Source organism: Taurulus bubalis (assembly GCF_910589615.1).
Source record: "Taurulus bubalis genome assembly, chromosome: 7".
Lineage (NCBI taxonomy): Eukaryota > Metazoa > Chordata > Actinopteri > Perciformes > Cottidae > Taurulus > Taurulus bubalis.
The window spans coordinates 22939980-22955179 of NC_136595.1; the positions used below are offsets into that span (position 1 = coordinate 22939980).

The following is a 15200-nucleotide window of genomic DNA, read 5'->3' on the forward strand; positions in this document are numbered from 1 at the left end:
TTTGTCTCTAGTTTTACTGTTAGGTATAAAAGCGTGTCGAAACCAGAGTTACAGCCACTAGCGGCTCTTACTCGTAGCTTAATGCTAAATTCAGCATGCCGACATGCTCACCATGACCATGTCAACAACCGGTTAGCAGGTATAATGTGAACCAGGTAGCATCTTAGTTTCCTGTGTTAGCATGCTACATTTGCTCATTAGCACTGAACACACACTGAGGCTCATTGGAATTCCACTAGATTTTGACCTGATGAGAGCGATAGAGGAAACGTCAAAGAATCACCAACGTGATTGAAATTCATCCTCCAGGGAATATGAAAGTCTGTATCAAATTTTATGGCAAACCATCCAATAGTTGAGATACTTTTCTTTACAGTTTGGACAAGAGAGCGGCGGACATTGCCATCACTCGAGCTGTGCTGCTAGACACACATAGTTTTAGCTGCCATATATATATATTCATAAAAATATAAGGAGTTTTTGGAGTTTTTGCAAAAGGGAACTGGCTCTAATTTGACATTCACATCTGCTGTAGCAGAGATGCACACAGTAGGAGAAAAATCAAGTTGAAAACTTGTTAATTATGTGTTGGTAGAATTACACATTGTTCATTTATGTACTTAGCGTTCCTTTTTGTGGATCACGGGAGCAAATGATGAAGACGATGGAACATATTTGGAGTAATGTCACTGCTTCTACCCACATCTCTTAAAAGCACGGCGGCCTGAGTGTGTGCAGATGTGCACTGACGTCACGGCGTGCCTTTCCGATTGAAGTCGTGTTAATCAGGGAAATCACCTGGCGTGTGCTTGAACCCTCTCTGCCCCCGAATGGACTTCCTGATAGACATGTTCTTGACAAATGAGTTGCTGGTTGAGTGAAATGCTTCATTTCAGACGGTCTTCTTTGGAGCTCGCTAGTTTGCTCAGTCAGAGAAGTGAGAGGAAGAACAAAGTTTTATATAAGACAGACTTACAGATAGGAGAGGAAGACGGAATCTATTAATAACTACTACATTGGCATTGGCATAGGCAGATGGACCCTCCACCTCTCCTATAGTGGCAAGGCATAGTTCAGCTTCTTGTTGTTGTGGTGTTGTGTCTCTTTGTAGACTTTCTTTGTCTTGTTTTAGTCATTTTATGTTTCTTTGTGGTCATTTTAAGTCTCCTCCTGGTTGGTACGAAGTCTCTTTGAGTGACATTATGTCGGTGTAGATGAAGGCCTCGGGGCAACAAGCTAACTGGTATTTAAAAACCATTAGTACTTATTCATATTGAAGTGAAATCTGCTTCTGTGCTCTAGCTGGAGCTTTTTTTTTTATTCCTCGCAATTTGATGGTGAAAACATCAGAGTTTCACTCGGTTCCGGCTGAGAGCGAACGGGCCGCTGATGTGGCTTAAATATTTTCCAGTGTTTGCATTACTGTACCTGCAGAAAGGCTGTGAAGTGCAATGCACTATGGTTATGTGTAGCTTGGCAGCCTGCCGGCACTGCTCAGAGGGGAAACGGCGAATGAAAAGTTTGTGTGTGTCTGTGTGTGTGTGTGTGTGTGTGTGTGTCCATGTGTACTGGGTCTTCCTGCAGTTCTGTGATCACTGGCATATTTAGACTAATCATTGAAGAGGGGGAGCATGTGTTTTCATGAATATGATCTTGCATGATGCCTGCTGTTCGTGTGTGTGTGTGTGTGTGTGTGTGTGTGTGTGTGTGTGTGTGTGTGTGTGTGTGTGTGCGTGTGTGTGTGTGTGTAGCCACAACTCACACAGGGGGCATAAACGTCTCAGGCTGTGCTTGCACACGTGTTGGTGTATCCATTTGCAGGAGTTTTACTCTCACACACACACACACACACACACACACACATACACACACACATGCTGAGACAGAGATGAATTGAAGAGAAGAAGGGGAGAGCGGTGAACGAGAGGAGGTTGTTCCTAAATCAGAACCAGAAGTTGAGACGGAGTGACGGAGCAGAGGCTCAGATAGGAGGGGTAGGGGGGGTAGGGGGGGTTGCGTGTGAGCGTGTGCTTCCGGAGTGTGTGTGTGTGTGTGTGTGTGAGTATGTGTGTGTGTTGCAGCGCTGCAAAGCGCGGTCTGGTCTGTCTGTCTGTTGGGGGTGCGGAGGTGAAGAGGTGGGAAAAGGAGGGAGTCTGACTTGGGAGGGGCGGGGGCTAAGAGGGATGTGTGGCGTTCAGTGTGGGAGAGAAAATAACCCCCTCCTCTTCCTGCACACAGGAGTGAACAGTAAACATGTTTTACCTCGGCTATCAATCCTTTCTCCTGAATGGAGACCCGGACCAAACAAAAAAGAACGGAGGCATCTCTATCCTCTTTCTTTCAATCTCTCCGTTTTCTTTGTCTTCTTCTTCTCCGGGTTTCTCTGTGCTTTTCTTTTATGTGCTCTGTTTACCTCGTTCTTGTTCGCTTCTCTCTGTTGCTATCTCCCCCAGCCTTTATCATCATGTCTAAGTGTGTGTGTGTGTGTGTGTGTGCATGTGTGTGTCCTCCCCTCTCTGGGTCTCTCTCTGTGCGTGCCAGTGCTGTGCTATGCTGGGGATATTTCTGTCAGCCTCTATTTATTTATTGATGGCGATGCTGGTGAGAGTTCGCCTGCCTACATGCCTGCTTCTGTTCAGAGAATCTTTGCCTCCTCTTCTCCTCTTCCTCTTGACTCCTCAAAAACAAATATGTGTCAACCTCCGTCCTAATGACAGCCGACCCAGGAAGTGTTGGCTCTTTGACCTCTGAAATAGCTGAACGGGAAGGAGCTCTGCTCCGCGCTCTCTGCGGAGGATGAAAGGCGGGTGTCACTGAAATGGAAGTCTAAATCATCCCTGAAAGAACACCTCCCCGACGCCGCCGTCTCCGGCAACAAGCTACGGCAAGCTGTGAGCCGCGCTGCCTGGCAACCAAAATGGTTCCTGGAAGGAAGAATGCAAATAGAGCAGATTAGTGTCCGATCTCATTGTAAGTCGGGGCCCTGCTGAACTCTGGGAGCCTGTCGACTGGTGGTCCACAGGTCAGCAGGTCCCTCCAAGGCCATTTATCTCCCAGTGTGTCTTCCAGGAACGGACATGGCGCAGAACTAGTGGAGGTGGGATGGCAGGTATGGCCGTAAGGTTGCCGTCTCGTGAATGGCTCACCCTCCATCTGTCACCCTCCTGTTCTACCATCCGTCATTGGTGGTATCATCTACTACCCAAATGCTGAAATCGGGCAATGTCAGCAAATTGAGTAGAATAGAAAAGTCTCTTTTCTTTCAACTTCTAAATGTCAAAGTCTACTACAAATAGTGTTTTCCATAATACATGATAAGAAGGATTATTCTCAGCTAACAAGACTAAACAATTCTGGGTTTCAGGTGATTATTTACGAATGCAAACATAGTTATGAATATTATATATATTTCTGCTAATAGATTCCCTGAAATGCTACACAGGGGGGCCCTTTTAACGGGAGTCCATTTAAAGATACCCGCGGTGTTGGTTTTGTTATATAATTGAGCTTTTCCCCCTCATTAGACGCATAATATTGTACATAATTAGGCCTTATTATACGTTGATAATATTTCTCACAGTGCGTTGACATTTCACTTCAACATATAATGTCATTTTGCACCGGCTTACTAAATAGTAGACTTCCGTGGTGCATGTTTCAACTATTCAGCAGAATAACATTTTGGCATTTAACATTTCTGCAAACCACGATTACGGTGAAACGTTTCTGAACCAAAAATACATTTTCATATGAACATTTCTTTAATTTATTCAAGACACAATTACAAATCCGGCTGAATGAGAAACCCAAGTTGATGTAGGAACAGATTTCGTCTCAACGTAGACATTATTCCGAGGCAGTCAGCCATTTTCTAGCACCATAATCACACCGGATGAAAGGGAAAGTAGCCGTAATGAGCTATTTTGTACACATTACTAACAGTACTTACAGTTCATGTACAAGTTAACTCAGCTAAATTAGTGAGGGGACATTGGATATCATTTCCAATTAACTTACCTCTGGATTGGTTTGGTGTTTTGGGCTTTTGTTTCGCCTAGTTATATCTCCTAATTTAACAGGGTTTCCCACAGGGGTTTGCATTGGAGGCAGGCCACCTCACCTGAGAACGCACAGGAAAGAGACAACCTACTGTATGTGAGGATATCAGATTAATACACTTTTATGAAACAAAACATGAACCTTCAGGTAAAAATAAAGAACAATTTCAAACTGCAAATCGTTGCTTAGAAATGAGATTCAGAGACGAGGACCAGGTTAGAGCCAGGACCAGGGTGGTTTACCACCTCTCTTAAACTATTTCCTGGGGGGAACCCTGGACTAGAAGGCTGACGTAAATGTTTTCCCACACGGCTGCTCGTATTTATGGTTTGTATGACGCGACTCATAAGCTCACACTTGAAACACGAGTACTGACTGAACAGAAAGTGCTTACAGGTGAACTCTTTCTTCTTACTCCCCCCCAAATCCCCCTCATCCCATTTTCTCCTTATCAGTTCCCCACAACAGTGCCAGCGCTCCCTTTCTCTTACACCTCCTCCTTATTTGGCCACTCTCTCTTTTCGCTTTTCACTTTTCTTCCCTTACTCAACATCTTTCTCTCTTTTCTTTCCGCCTTTCACCCGCAATTTTTCCCCCTTTCCTCGACGTGCCCCAGGGCCCTCAGAGTTTCGGCAAGTCCCACAGACCGTCCATTGTCTTGGGAATGCGGTTTGCTGTCTCCCCTCACCTCCTCCTCGCTCTCCTCCTCCTCCATGTCTGGCACGAGACAGGCTAAGGTAGTGTTTGGCTCCTGGGTCCTCAAGGCCACTGGGTTTAGAGTCACGAACCTGACTGATCCCAGGACCTGGTCCAGGACAGACCATCAGACTACGAACAAATTTGGCTTTATTCCTGTTGGGCAGACAGACGATATTCAACATGTCCATTTGTCTGTTGTTACAAGCCTGTAAGTCTGGTGATGCTCGCCCCCGATGGATTTATCCCTAAGCGAATAGAAATGTTTGGTGTAAAGTGATTATTTTGGTACAAAGTCCCCTGAGAAAAGAATATAAAGATGTTGAGACATCAAAAATAAATTGAAAAAAAAGGTGTATATGAGCGAAATACAAGTCTGCACGTTTCTCGTACTAAAGGTCGTCGGGTTAGCTGACTGCTTGTCTGGGCTTTATGTGTGAGTAATTAACACAATGTTCGCATCAGTATGACGGCGTAGATGACGCACAATGAGACACGTAAGAATCCCAATAACTGCGAGTGGAAAAGCTTCACGTGGATTTCTATATTCGTCACAACATTTTAATCTGATGGCGTCGGTTGTGAGGTGGAGGTGGTCCTCACAGCGGTGCCTCTGGGATAAAAAATGGAAATTTGTAGCGTGTCCGTGTGTATGTGTGTGTGTGTGTGTGTGCATGTGTGTGTGTGTGTGTGTGTGTGTGTGTGTGTGTGTGTCTTGCACCCAACCCCCCAATGTCTGGCGCTCAGGAGGACTGCTCCTATGGGAATGCCTCTTCCTGCCTGGTCCGACACACACACAGACACACACAGACACACACACACACACACAGACACACACACAGACAGACGTATACTCTAAAATAGAAATGGGGTGAGTGGATCAGACTGGCATGAGATGGTTTTAAATGTCTGGTCTGTTTCTGTTGGTTGCTAAACATAAGTGTCGGACACACGGGTTATAGGATTTGGCTTGAATGTCAAATGTGCATGTATTGTTATAGCAGAGCAGAATAAAGTGAGGCTGCAACCAGATATTATTTTTTGCCTCGATATTTCTCTTATTAAGTGCACACAGTGTTTACTGAGCTAATTTTTGCCGTTACAACATTATTCAGGGTAATATATGGTAATTGTTTAAATGTTTCTAAAGACGTCTGGCGTCCGCTTTGAGGTCCACCATGTTGCTTCAGGCACTATGGAATGTGTGCAGCCCGACTGTAACTACCCGGCTGGCTGCGCACAGTATACGGTGCCTCCACTTCCCTCTCCTTTTCATCTCGCACCTTCTCGGCTCTGCGGAAATAAAATCCAGTTGTGTGAGCACAACATGAGAAAAAAAAAAAAGGAGAGCGGAAAAAAAAAGGAGTGAGCAGGAGAATATGAAAGAATGCCAAAGAATAAGGAGGAGGTAGATATTGCTAACAAGGTTGCCAGAGACTCTTTTCATTTTTAATAGTCCCGTAGGAGGTCTGGCTGATAAAGTGTTATATTATATTATTAAATCTTGGCAAAGTTTGAGCTGCAACTGATTCCAACAGCAGCAAGTGTGAAAGCGATTCTGTAGGTTAGATAAGCTGCAGCAAAAATGAATGGACAGGATACCATAGTGGGTATTCAACCACTTAATAAGCAATGATGAGTGAGGGGTCCTTTCTTCCTTGCATGCATTACGACTCAGCAGACACACACGCTTTCAAGGAATATTCGTTCATATGTAAAGTTGTCGAGACGGGAATCGAGCAAATACTATGTGACCGTGCAGAATGTAACAAGTAATAACATCCGAAACTCATCCGTGGTCTTTGCAGTCTGGTGAAAACGGTTTGCAGGATGTAGGAACGTGAACATAGACATCCGAACCTCCAGCAAATAAATATTTGCGGATATGTAAATGCCTCTTGGTATTGCTCGCCAAATGTCATTGTGTGTAGTGCAGCACATATACAGTATATACACACCTACATGTGCCTGTCTGTGTGTGTGTGTGTGTTTGTTTGTGTGTGTGTGCTCATTTACAGTACGTGTTGAAGGATCCTCGAATGCTGTTCTTTATCATCACTCTGAGATCTTCACTATATTCCTGGAGTCTTTATCTTTAGCATTTACATACCTTTTAGTTTTTTCCTAGAATTCTATTCTATGAAGCTCAGCTGTGAACCTGTTGTGGTTTTCTTTCTTTTTTCTTCTCCACATGTAGGTGGAAAGAGCACAAAAGTGACAATGAAAGCGCTGAGGGAGGTTGAGGTTTTGTAGCTGAGAATAGTGAGCATCTCGGCTGGTTGGCAACATGCGATGTGTCTTTTGCTTGCTTGCATTCTGGTCTACGGAGGCTCATCAGATGTTTATCTGTTCCTCTTTTAAAATGGATTTCTCTCAGAGTGATTGTTAGACGTCGCTTCTTTGATTCTGCGGTACTGACACAAGGACCCTACCAGATGTTTTACACCGGGGAATATTTATTGACATTTGTCCCAGAAGAAGAAACAATGAAATAGACCCAGAAATTGCAACGCGCCCCACGCTGACCAGCTTTGTCGCGGCGTCTGAAGTGTTGAAGCGTTGCCCGCCGTCACCTGTCAAGTGGCCTTTCAGGGGATGATCTACCTGATCCGCAGCCCTCCGTGACCTGCACAGCTGAGCGGTGACTGGCGGCCCCGCTGGATGCACACTCCCTTGTGAATAAGAGTTGTGGCAGCGTGACACCAGCCAGTTATTTCAAAAGGACAGGAGTGATATAGAGCCTGATAAAATCCTTTTACCTAACTCCCTCTCGCCGGTCTCTTACAAATGCTTAAACACCTTTCATTCTTCTGCCAGTGTTCGCATTATGTTTTGTCTCCAAGCATTCTATTATTCCCTAATTAGCAGCATTAATAATCTTCAATTAGGCATATAGCTTTGAGTGCATGTGGAAGCCTCTTTCATTCAAAGTGTGTGTGTGTGTGTGTGTGTGTGTGTGTGTGTGTGTGTGTGTGTGTGTGTGTGTTTGTGTGGACGAGCGTCATTGTGACACCCTGTCCTCTGGTTCTCTGGTGGCTTTCCACCCAACACCAACTGCCTAATGAGGGAGTGAAAGGCCATGGGCAGAGGAGGCGGGGGCTGCACATCAGTGTGTATACGTGCACTTTTGTGTGTGTGTGTGTGTGTGTGTGTGTGTGTGTGTGTGTGTGTGTGTGTGTGTAATTAAAGAGCAGTGCCAGCAGGGGGGACCTGTGTTAGAAAGGGTCACCAGAGCGAGCAGCAGGCCATCGCCAACCTTTGGTCATTAACTACCGACACCGCCAATAAAGGCCTCGAGGTGTGTGCGCGCGCTCGTGTGTGTGTGTGTGTGTGTGTGTGTGTCAGGACGCCAGCTACTAAATTACTTTACATCAATAAGTGTTTCACTTCAGTTTGCGTCACTTTCGTTTAGCTTATACTTTAGCTCCAAGTGAGTTAAACCCTTCGTGCCAATGCCTCTCAGTTTTAACAGCCCTGTTGTTGAGCCAGCGCTGCAATTGACCATTATTTTTTATGATCGATTCATATTTTGATTATTTCTAATTACGCTTTTAGTCTGTAAACTTTCAGGAAATGGTGAATAATATGCCAAAGCAACGTCTTAAAATTGCTTGTTTCGTACTCAGATATAAAAAAAGAAGTCTTAAAAGGTTTATTTATTATCAATAAAGTTGCAGACTACTTGTTTCAGCGCTACTTGGCGCTTAACACTATGATATATCAAAGAAGCATATGAATAACTTTGTGAAAACGTACAAGATAAGTTAAGTAGAATTTAGGTTTATGACAACTTGCAATCTTATTTTGGAAGTTATATCCATCATTTATATTGATTATGATGATGATAGTTGTTGTCAGTCAGTAGAGTTAGGAAAAATATCAATATTATATCTTGATATGAGACTAGATACCATCTTTTATGGATAGCGTAATATGGCATAATTGTTGTCTTCTCCTTGTTTTAAAGGCTGCATTACAGTAAAGTGTAATTTTCTTAACTTACCAGGCTGTTCTAGCTGTTCTATTATTTCCCTTTAACTACTTAGTCATCAAACTGACGATTATTCATATGAAATTATCATTGTGTCAAAATCTTGTGAGAGCACTTATGGTCAGTGTTGCAATATCAATATTAAGGTATTTGGTCAGCCTCACCAGTGGGCTCTGGGAACATGGAGGCTGTGTTGCCACAAAGACCAGCGAGGCTGAAATAATTGGTCACATGATCAGAGAGGTTGTCTCTGATCATGTGAAAGTTGGTCTGAAAACAGTCATGGATGTTTGTAAAACACAGTATTGAAAATACGTTTGGTTTGTCGGGAGGTTTGTTAAAATCCGGTGTGTCTGCTTGTTTCTTGCTCCATCATATTCACAGATCTCAGCAATGAACTCTGTTCGCGAAAATGTCATAGAAATGATGACCAAAACTAATATGTTCAATCGTTATGAAACATTTTTTTTATTCTATTTAAAATCCTCTTTTTCTCATTGTTTTATTTATTTATTTCGGGTTGTTTTGTCTGTCATGTGGAATGGATCCCTCCCTTCATTCTGTCAGCTGCCATCCAGCCCACAGAGAGTCACCACATCAATATCATGTTTACAGGAGGCAGAATTGTCTGCGTGTCTACATTCTGGAGCTTTTTCATCTCAGATCCTTTTTTTCTTTCTTCAGGTGTCTGTGTGCACAAACGTGTGTGTTTATGCCAGCTGCACACCAGCGTGTGTGTTGCCTTTCCTGTCAGGTATAGTGTGTGTGAATTGCCATAGGTTGATTGGTTAGCCTGAGAGGCAGCAGCGGGAGTTAAGGCAGGTGCTCCAGGGCAGCGGAAGGGAGAGCCAGGCGACGTCCCCCAGCCACGGCGCCTTCCCTCTGGGCCTCCAGCTCCGAGCGCTGCCTGGGTAGCTGGGAGGCAGCTCCAGGCTCCCGGGGCCCTAATGCTGGGAGGAGGGTTATGTGTGTGTGTGTGTGTGTGTGTGTGTGTGTGTGTGTGTGTGTGTGTGTGTGTGTGTGTGTGTGTGTGTGTGTGTGTGTGTGTGGGTATGTTTGTTTATGTTTGTGTGTGTTCTGTTGGGGGATCCCAAGCAGATTTGTTTACCGGTAATTAATTCACCTGATTGACATAACAGCTGCCGCAGCTATGGGAAGGCGATGGCATAATGTGTGTGTGTGTGTGTGTATGTGTGTGTAATATATCCAGTATGCTCCCATGCATAGTTGCTGTGTGTGTGAGCACATTCAGCTGCATACCTGTTGTGTGTGCGTGTGTGTGTGTGTGTGTGTGTGTGTGTGTGTGTGTGTGTGTGTGTGTGCACGGCTCCTGCCGTGGACGGCATTTCCAGGTGGCAGAGTTAGGAGTCGGATTCCTGGCATAGCAGCCCAGCAGCTCTCCATCTTCCATCGATTAGACCCGTCTGTCGGCCGGCAGCCCTGCTTACACACTCCTGCCTCTTCGCTAATCTTTATGGAGTTGACTTCAGTGACAGAGTTATTGGAGCTCTTGATGCTGAGGGTAGAAAAGGAGAAGGCGGGCTGTGACAGAAGGACAAATGACGAATGGGGGTGACGGCGATGACAGTTGGGAGCGGTGTGGAGAGGGAGGTCCTGGTTTGGTGGAGGAGATGCTCCGGATGAAACCAGCCGTTTGTCTGCAAATCAGTCTGCAAGTCACATAAAATACATGTGTGGACACACAATGGAGTGTGCATTCATGCGTGAGCGCATCCCAACGTGCACACCCCTGTCTATGCCTGCACAGGCGGCAGTTTTAAATGCGGCCCCTTTCTCCATTACGTGAACAGCTTGAACCCGGTTTTTTTTCAGTTGCATTCACTTTTTTTTGTGGAGCTGAGGAGCAGACAGAGAAAATCTGAGTGAAAAAGAGAGAATGCAGCAGGTATAAACAGAAGAAATGAGAGAGACACAGAGAGCCCTTGTGTGAATAATGTAAACTGGTCAAAGTGTGTGTGTGTGTGTGCGTGTGTGTATGTGTGTGTCTTAGGGTGGCAGTATGCGCATTTTTATATGTTTCTCCATGTGTTTGAGATATATAGAGTGTGTGTGGGGGTCGCAGTCCAGGAAGGTCAGACTGACACACTTCTGAAAGCAGCACGGGCTTGTGCGCACACACATTTTCACCGACACACACACACACACTCGCACGCACTAACAGGTCGGTATCAGTGTTGTTGTGGCCAGCAGGTAGCAGTGTGTTGGCCTGCTTGTCTGGACCCAGATAACAGCAGATCCATTACCCCCTGGAAACCGAGGTCTGATCACCGGACAGATAGAGCCGCTCACTCACTGTCTGTGGGCCGTGCAGCCAGCCAGCTAGCCAGCTAGCCAAGCTAGCCTCCGCCAGGGCGCTAGAGAGGATCACAACCAGGAGCGAAAGGAGAGCAGACCCCTTCTGTGAAGAGGAAATGATCAAATACATGCCGTATGATAACTACAGAAGGATTTTTTTTTTGATTTTGTCATTCACTCAGAAGGAAAAAAAAGTCATAGATGCTTTTCAAATGTCTCCACCAACAGTTCAGGGATGTAAATACAGACAAAGCAATGCAGGGCCCGTGGGGCGGCCTCGAGGCAAAGTCTATGTCTATGTCCTGGTTTTAATTTAGTCAGAAAGACCAAACATTATAAAAAACCTAAATTAATTATTGAAAACTATTCAATGAAAGGACTAATTAGTTTTTGTCGTATACAGGTCTCAGGGCTCTCAAGTGTCACGCATTGAGCGTGACTATCACACATTTCGGTCTTAAGTCACGCCCTCCCGCCACACATCGTATTTCTCACGCTGAAAAAAAAACTCTAGGCTATTTAATGTGCCGCAGCGCACAAACATGACCTGGTCGCGCTGCCCTCACCATGGAGGAATCAAGCACGTCTCCCCCGAATCCCCTGGAGCTCTGCTGCGAGGTGCCACTCATCAGCCAATCAAAAAAAAGAAATGGGCTACACGAATAGCCAATCAGAAAAACGTATCTGTTGTATCTGGATGAAATGTAATCCAGCAACCAATGAAAATAAAGCTAATAATAATATGGGGGGGAAGGGGGGCTGGTCTGTGGGCATACGGCATGGGCGGAGGCGCGGCCGGGGGAAGAGGAGGAGGAGGAGGAGGAGGAGGAGGAGGAGGATATGTCACTCTTACCTGTCTTAAAAACTTGAGAGCCCTGAGGTCTGCACTGATGATTGTTGGGTAATATGTATGTTGGTCATTTGATGAGATGTTACGATGTTCGGTGGCAGTTTAGGATGCAAAATGTGCCAAGATCACATCTGCAGAGCGAGCAGTCAAGGCTTTCAGCTCATATTCAACATGCAACAGTGTAAGCTAGATACACAAGACTTTCAACAGTCAAAAGCGGCCCTTGTTATTTCATTTTTTTTATTTATTACATGAAAAAGCACAATGTTGAGAGCCTTAAACCAGCTGTTTATCAGCCAACATGGCCTTAAATGAATGTGCGTGTCACGTAGTAAACTATTCTTTGTCCTAATCGTAGGTGTGGCTGATGATGACCTTGATTATAAATGATCTTCGCGTTCTGCATGTCGATGCAGCCGTCTGCACCGGCTCCTCGCAGCTGCATCGCAGTTCCCTGTGTAACAATTAATGTCGACTGTTTTTCTGCTCCCTCTGAACAGTTTAACTGAGATTCCCGCTGTGTGTTTAGTTCCATTAGCTGTTAGCCAAACACGCCGTAGGACTCCCACTGGCGGCTAACAGCTAACTAGCTCTCCTCCTACGCACAGTTGTCGTCACCGCTAAGTTAGCATACACAAACACATGCAACTGTCCGACCCATTGTGTTAAACAATCAAGAAGGGAACTATTAGTAATCTGTTGTAGAATCCGAGCCTCACAACAGAGAACACCCTGGAAGAAAATGGACAGAGAGCTTTAGATTTGGAAAACATTGGTCCCGAAACTCTTTTTCCAATATGAAGGAGGGCGTATGGGGGTATGGGGGTAACATCTTCAAGACTGAAGACGTTACATGGCGAACAAGGAAGGATCATTAGTTAAAATGGGACGCTGAATGAAGCTTGTATGAAAATTTCTTTGAAATGAATGAAGATAATGTCTTGAAAAGGCAGCTCGGATTTTAGTAGATGGTTTTTATGGAGGTAAGAGAGGGAGAGGGGGGGAGAGAGAGAGAGAGGAGTGTGAATGTGTGAGGAGTTAACGCTGTGCAGGTATATTGTGTATCAGGTTGGTTTGTGTGCAAAGAGAGAGAGAGAGAGTAAGAGAGAGAGAGAGAGAGAGAGAGAGGAAGAAGAGGGAGATACAGGGTTGCTATCAAAAGCCACAGGCTGCTTTAAACTCCATCTCTGTTTCTTTTTCTCTCTCTTTCTCTCTCTCTCTCTCTCTCTCTCTCTCTCTCTCTCTCTCTCTCTCTCTCTCTCTCTCTCTCTCTCCCTCTGCTCCCTGGCCATGCTGATGATTGACGGCCTGAGGGTTTTAATGGGCACTGGAGAGCAGGAGCTGAGGTCGGGGTTGTCATGGCAACTAGGAGAAGGGGGCCTTTTGCTGCCGTTTCACCTGAGTACTGTGGAGCCTCGCTGGCTGGTTGAGGCAGCCACACACACACACACACACACACACACACACACACACACACACACACACACACGCACACGCACACACTCGCCACACACAAACCTACACACCAGAGCAACACTTCCATTCACTCTTTCTCCTCCCTGAGATGCTGTGCTGTTCATCCAGCCATCTCTGGCCTTCTCTCTTCCTTTTCGCTTTTGCATCTTTCTTTTCTCTTTCTCTGCTGATCCCTGAGCAGATAATGCTCTCCAATATGCCGCACCTGGCTAAACTGTGTGTGTGTTTGCATGTGTGTAATATACAGCATTTAGCCTATTGCTTTTGCTGTCCCATTGTTCGGCAACTGCTCACAATTACGCTCTTTAAAGGGCCCATTTGAGGTCCGAAGTGTTTTAGGCCACATATTATTTGTTTCGTCTGCCGCGGAGGTTTTCGGACAAATATTGGGACATTATCTAGCCGAGAGGGACCCAGAGACAGTCGGACCCCGTCCAAAGACACGGCAGGATAATTAGTCTTGATCCAAAACTCGCTCAACCCAAAAGACCCAAATAAAACCAGGACACCACCTTTCCAATCAGCGGTCATTATAGAAGGAGACCAATACATTTAATTATTCCTCCTGCAGCTCATTGCTCACGCTGTTCTTCCTGACACCAAAAAAAAACACATTTGTGTTTTGCAGTGATTATAATTGTGATCATAACTGATAATGGGTTTGATCAGATCCACATGGCAACAATACAACGGGGTCTGACCCCAATAGACGGAATATAATTTGGTAGAAGCCCGACTCTGGTCCTGGGTTGGGTCTCAGTCAGCAGGAACAAAGTGTCAAAATGTCTTCTTGGAAGAGTCTTTCGAAGATATTTATTGTTGCACTTTTGCCCTAATTGGATAGATATAATTTGAGGAAAAGATGCATTCACCACGTCAGTTGGGTTGGATTCAGGTTAACTCAACTCAATTGTTCTTTTTACTAGCTGGTTGACTCACTCCCAAACGTTTAATACCAGTCAGTGGTCCTACGCTTCAAACTATGCCGCTTTACGTGTCCCTCTAGCGACACTTTCAGTTCCCGCTTGTTTCATGCATTGTCTCTTTTCAAAATAAACTTCCGTGTTCACAGGAAATGTACAGCTTCCGCTCGTTACACGCATACAGTCCCTTTTCAAATATATGTCCAACGTAGGTTTACTTAGTTTTTTGGTTCTCTTACAATTTGGTTTGGTTAAGGAAAAGATCATGGGTTACAATCACGTAAGATAAGTACGTAGTTAAGTACGGAAACTAAGGTAAAAAACCTCAACGTTGATTGTCTTTCCCACGGGACATGAACAGCGTTCTCCTTTGTGAAAGTCCTGTGTTTTTTGATCCATCTCACCTCTCGCTCTTTGTACTACGTCAGTGGCTCTGACCATCTAATGGGTTTACATTGGAGTTAGTATTAAGCCTGGTTCCTCTCATGCACCAAGAGGCACTGACCAAGCGCCGGTATTTTAGTTGGGTGTGAGAACTTTACATCTGAAATGTTGAATTATCGTAAATAACTTTGTGTTGCTGGGGGCATTGCTAGCTCGATAGCCGGACGCTCCTTTGCTTTCCCGGTTTTGTAGATAGATAGACTCTTGACTTGCATGCGTGTCTACTGCTGAGGCTGGGAGGAATTCGTACAGTTCACACACACACACACACACACACACACACACACACACACACACACACACACACACACACACACACACACACACACACACACACAGAGAGACCTCAGAGGACGATAGAAGCATCTTTAGCAGACTGTTCTTCACTGTCCGACCTCTCATCACCCTTTGAGATCTCTCTCTCTCTCTCTCTCTCTCTCTCTCT

General features: G+C 45.1%; 1 protein-coding gene across 11 annotated transcripts in view; it reads left to right on the forward strand.

Annotated features, from left to right (window-relative positions):
- The window catches only part of ssbp4 (single stranded DNA binding protein 4), a gene marked incomplete at its 3' end in the record, with an annotated part of 87750 nt that overhangs the window by 45227 nt on the left and 27323 nt on the right, over positions 1 to 15200 (forward strand). The gene's annotated exons all lie outside the window — the stretch shown is intronic.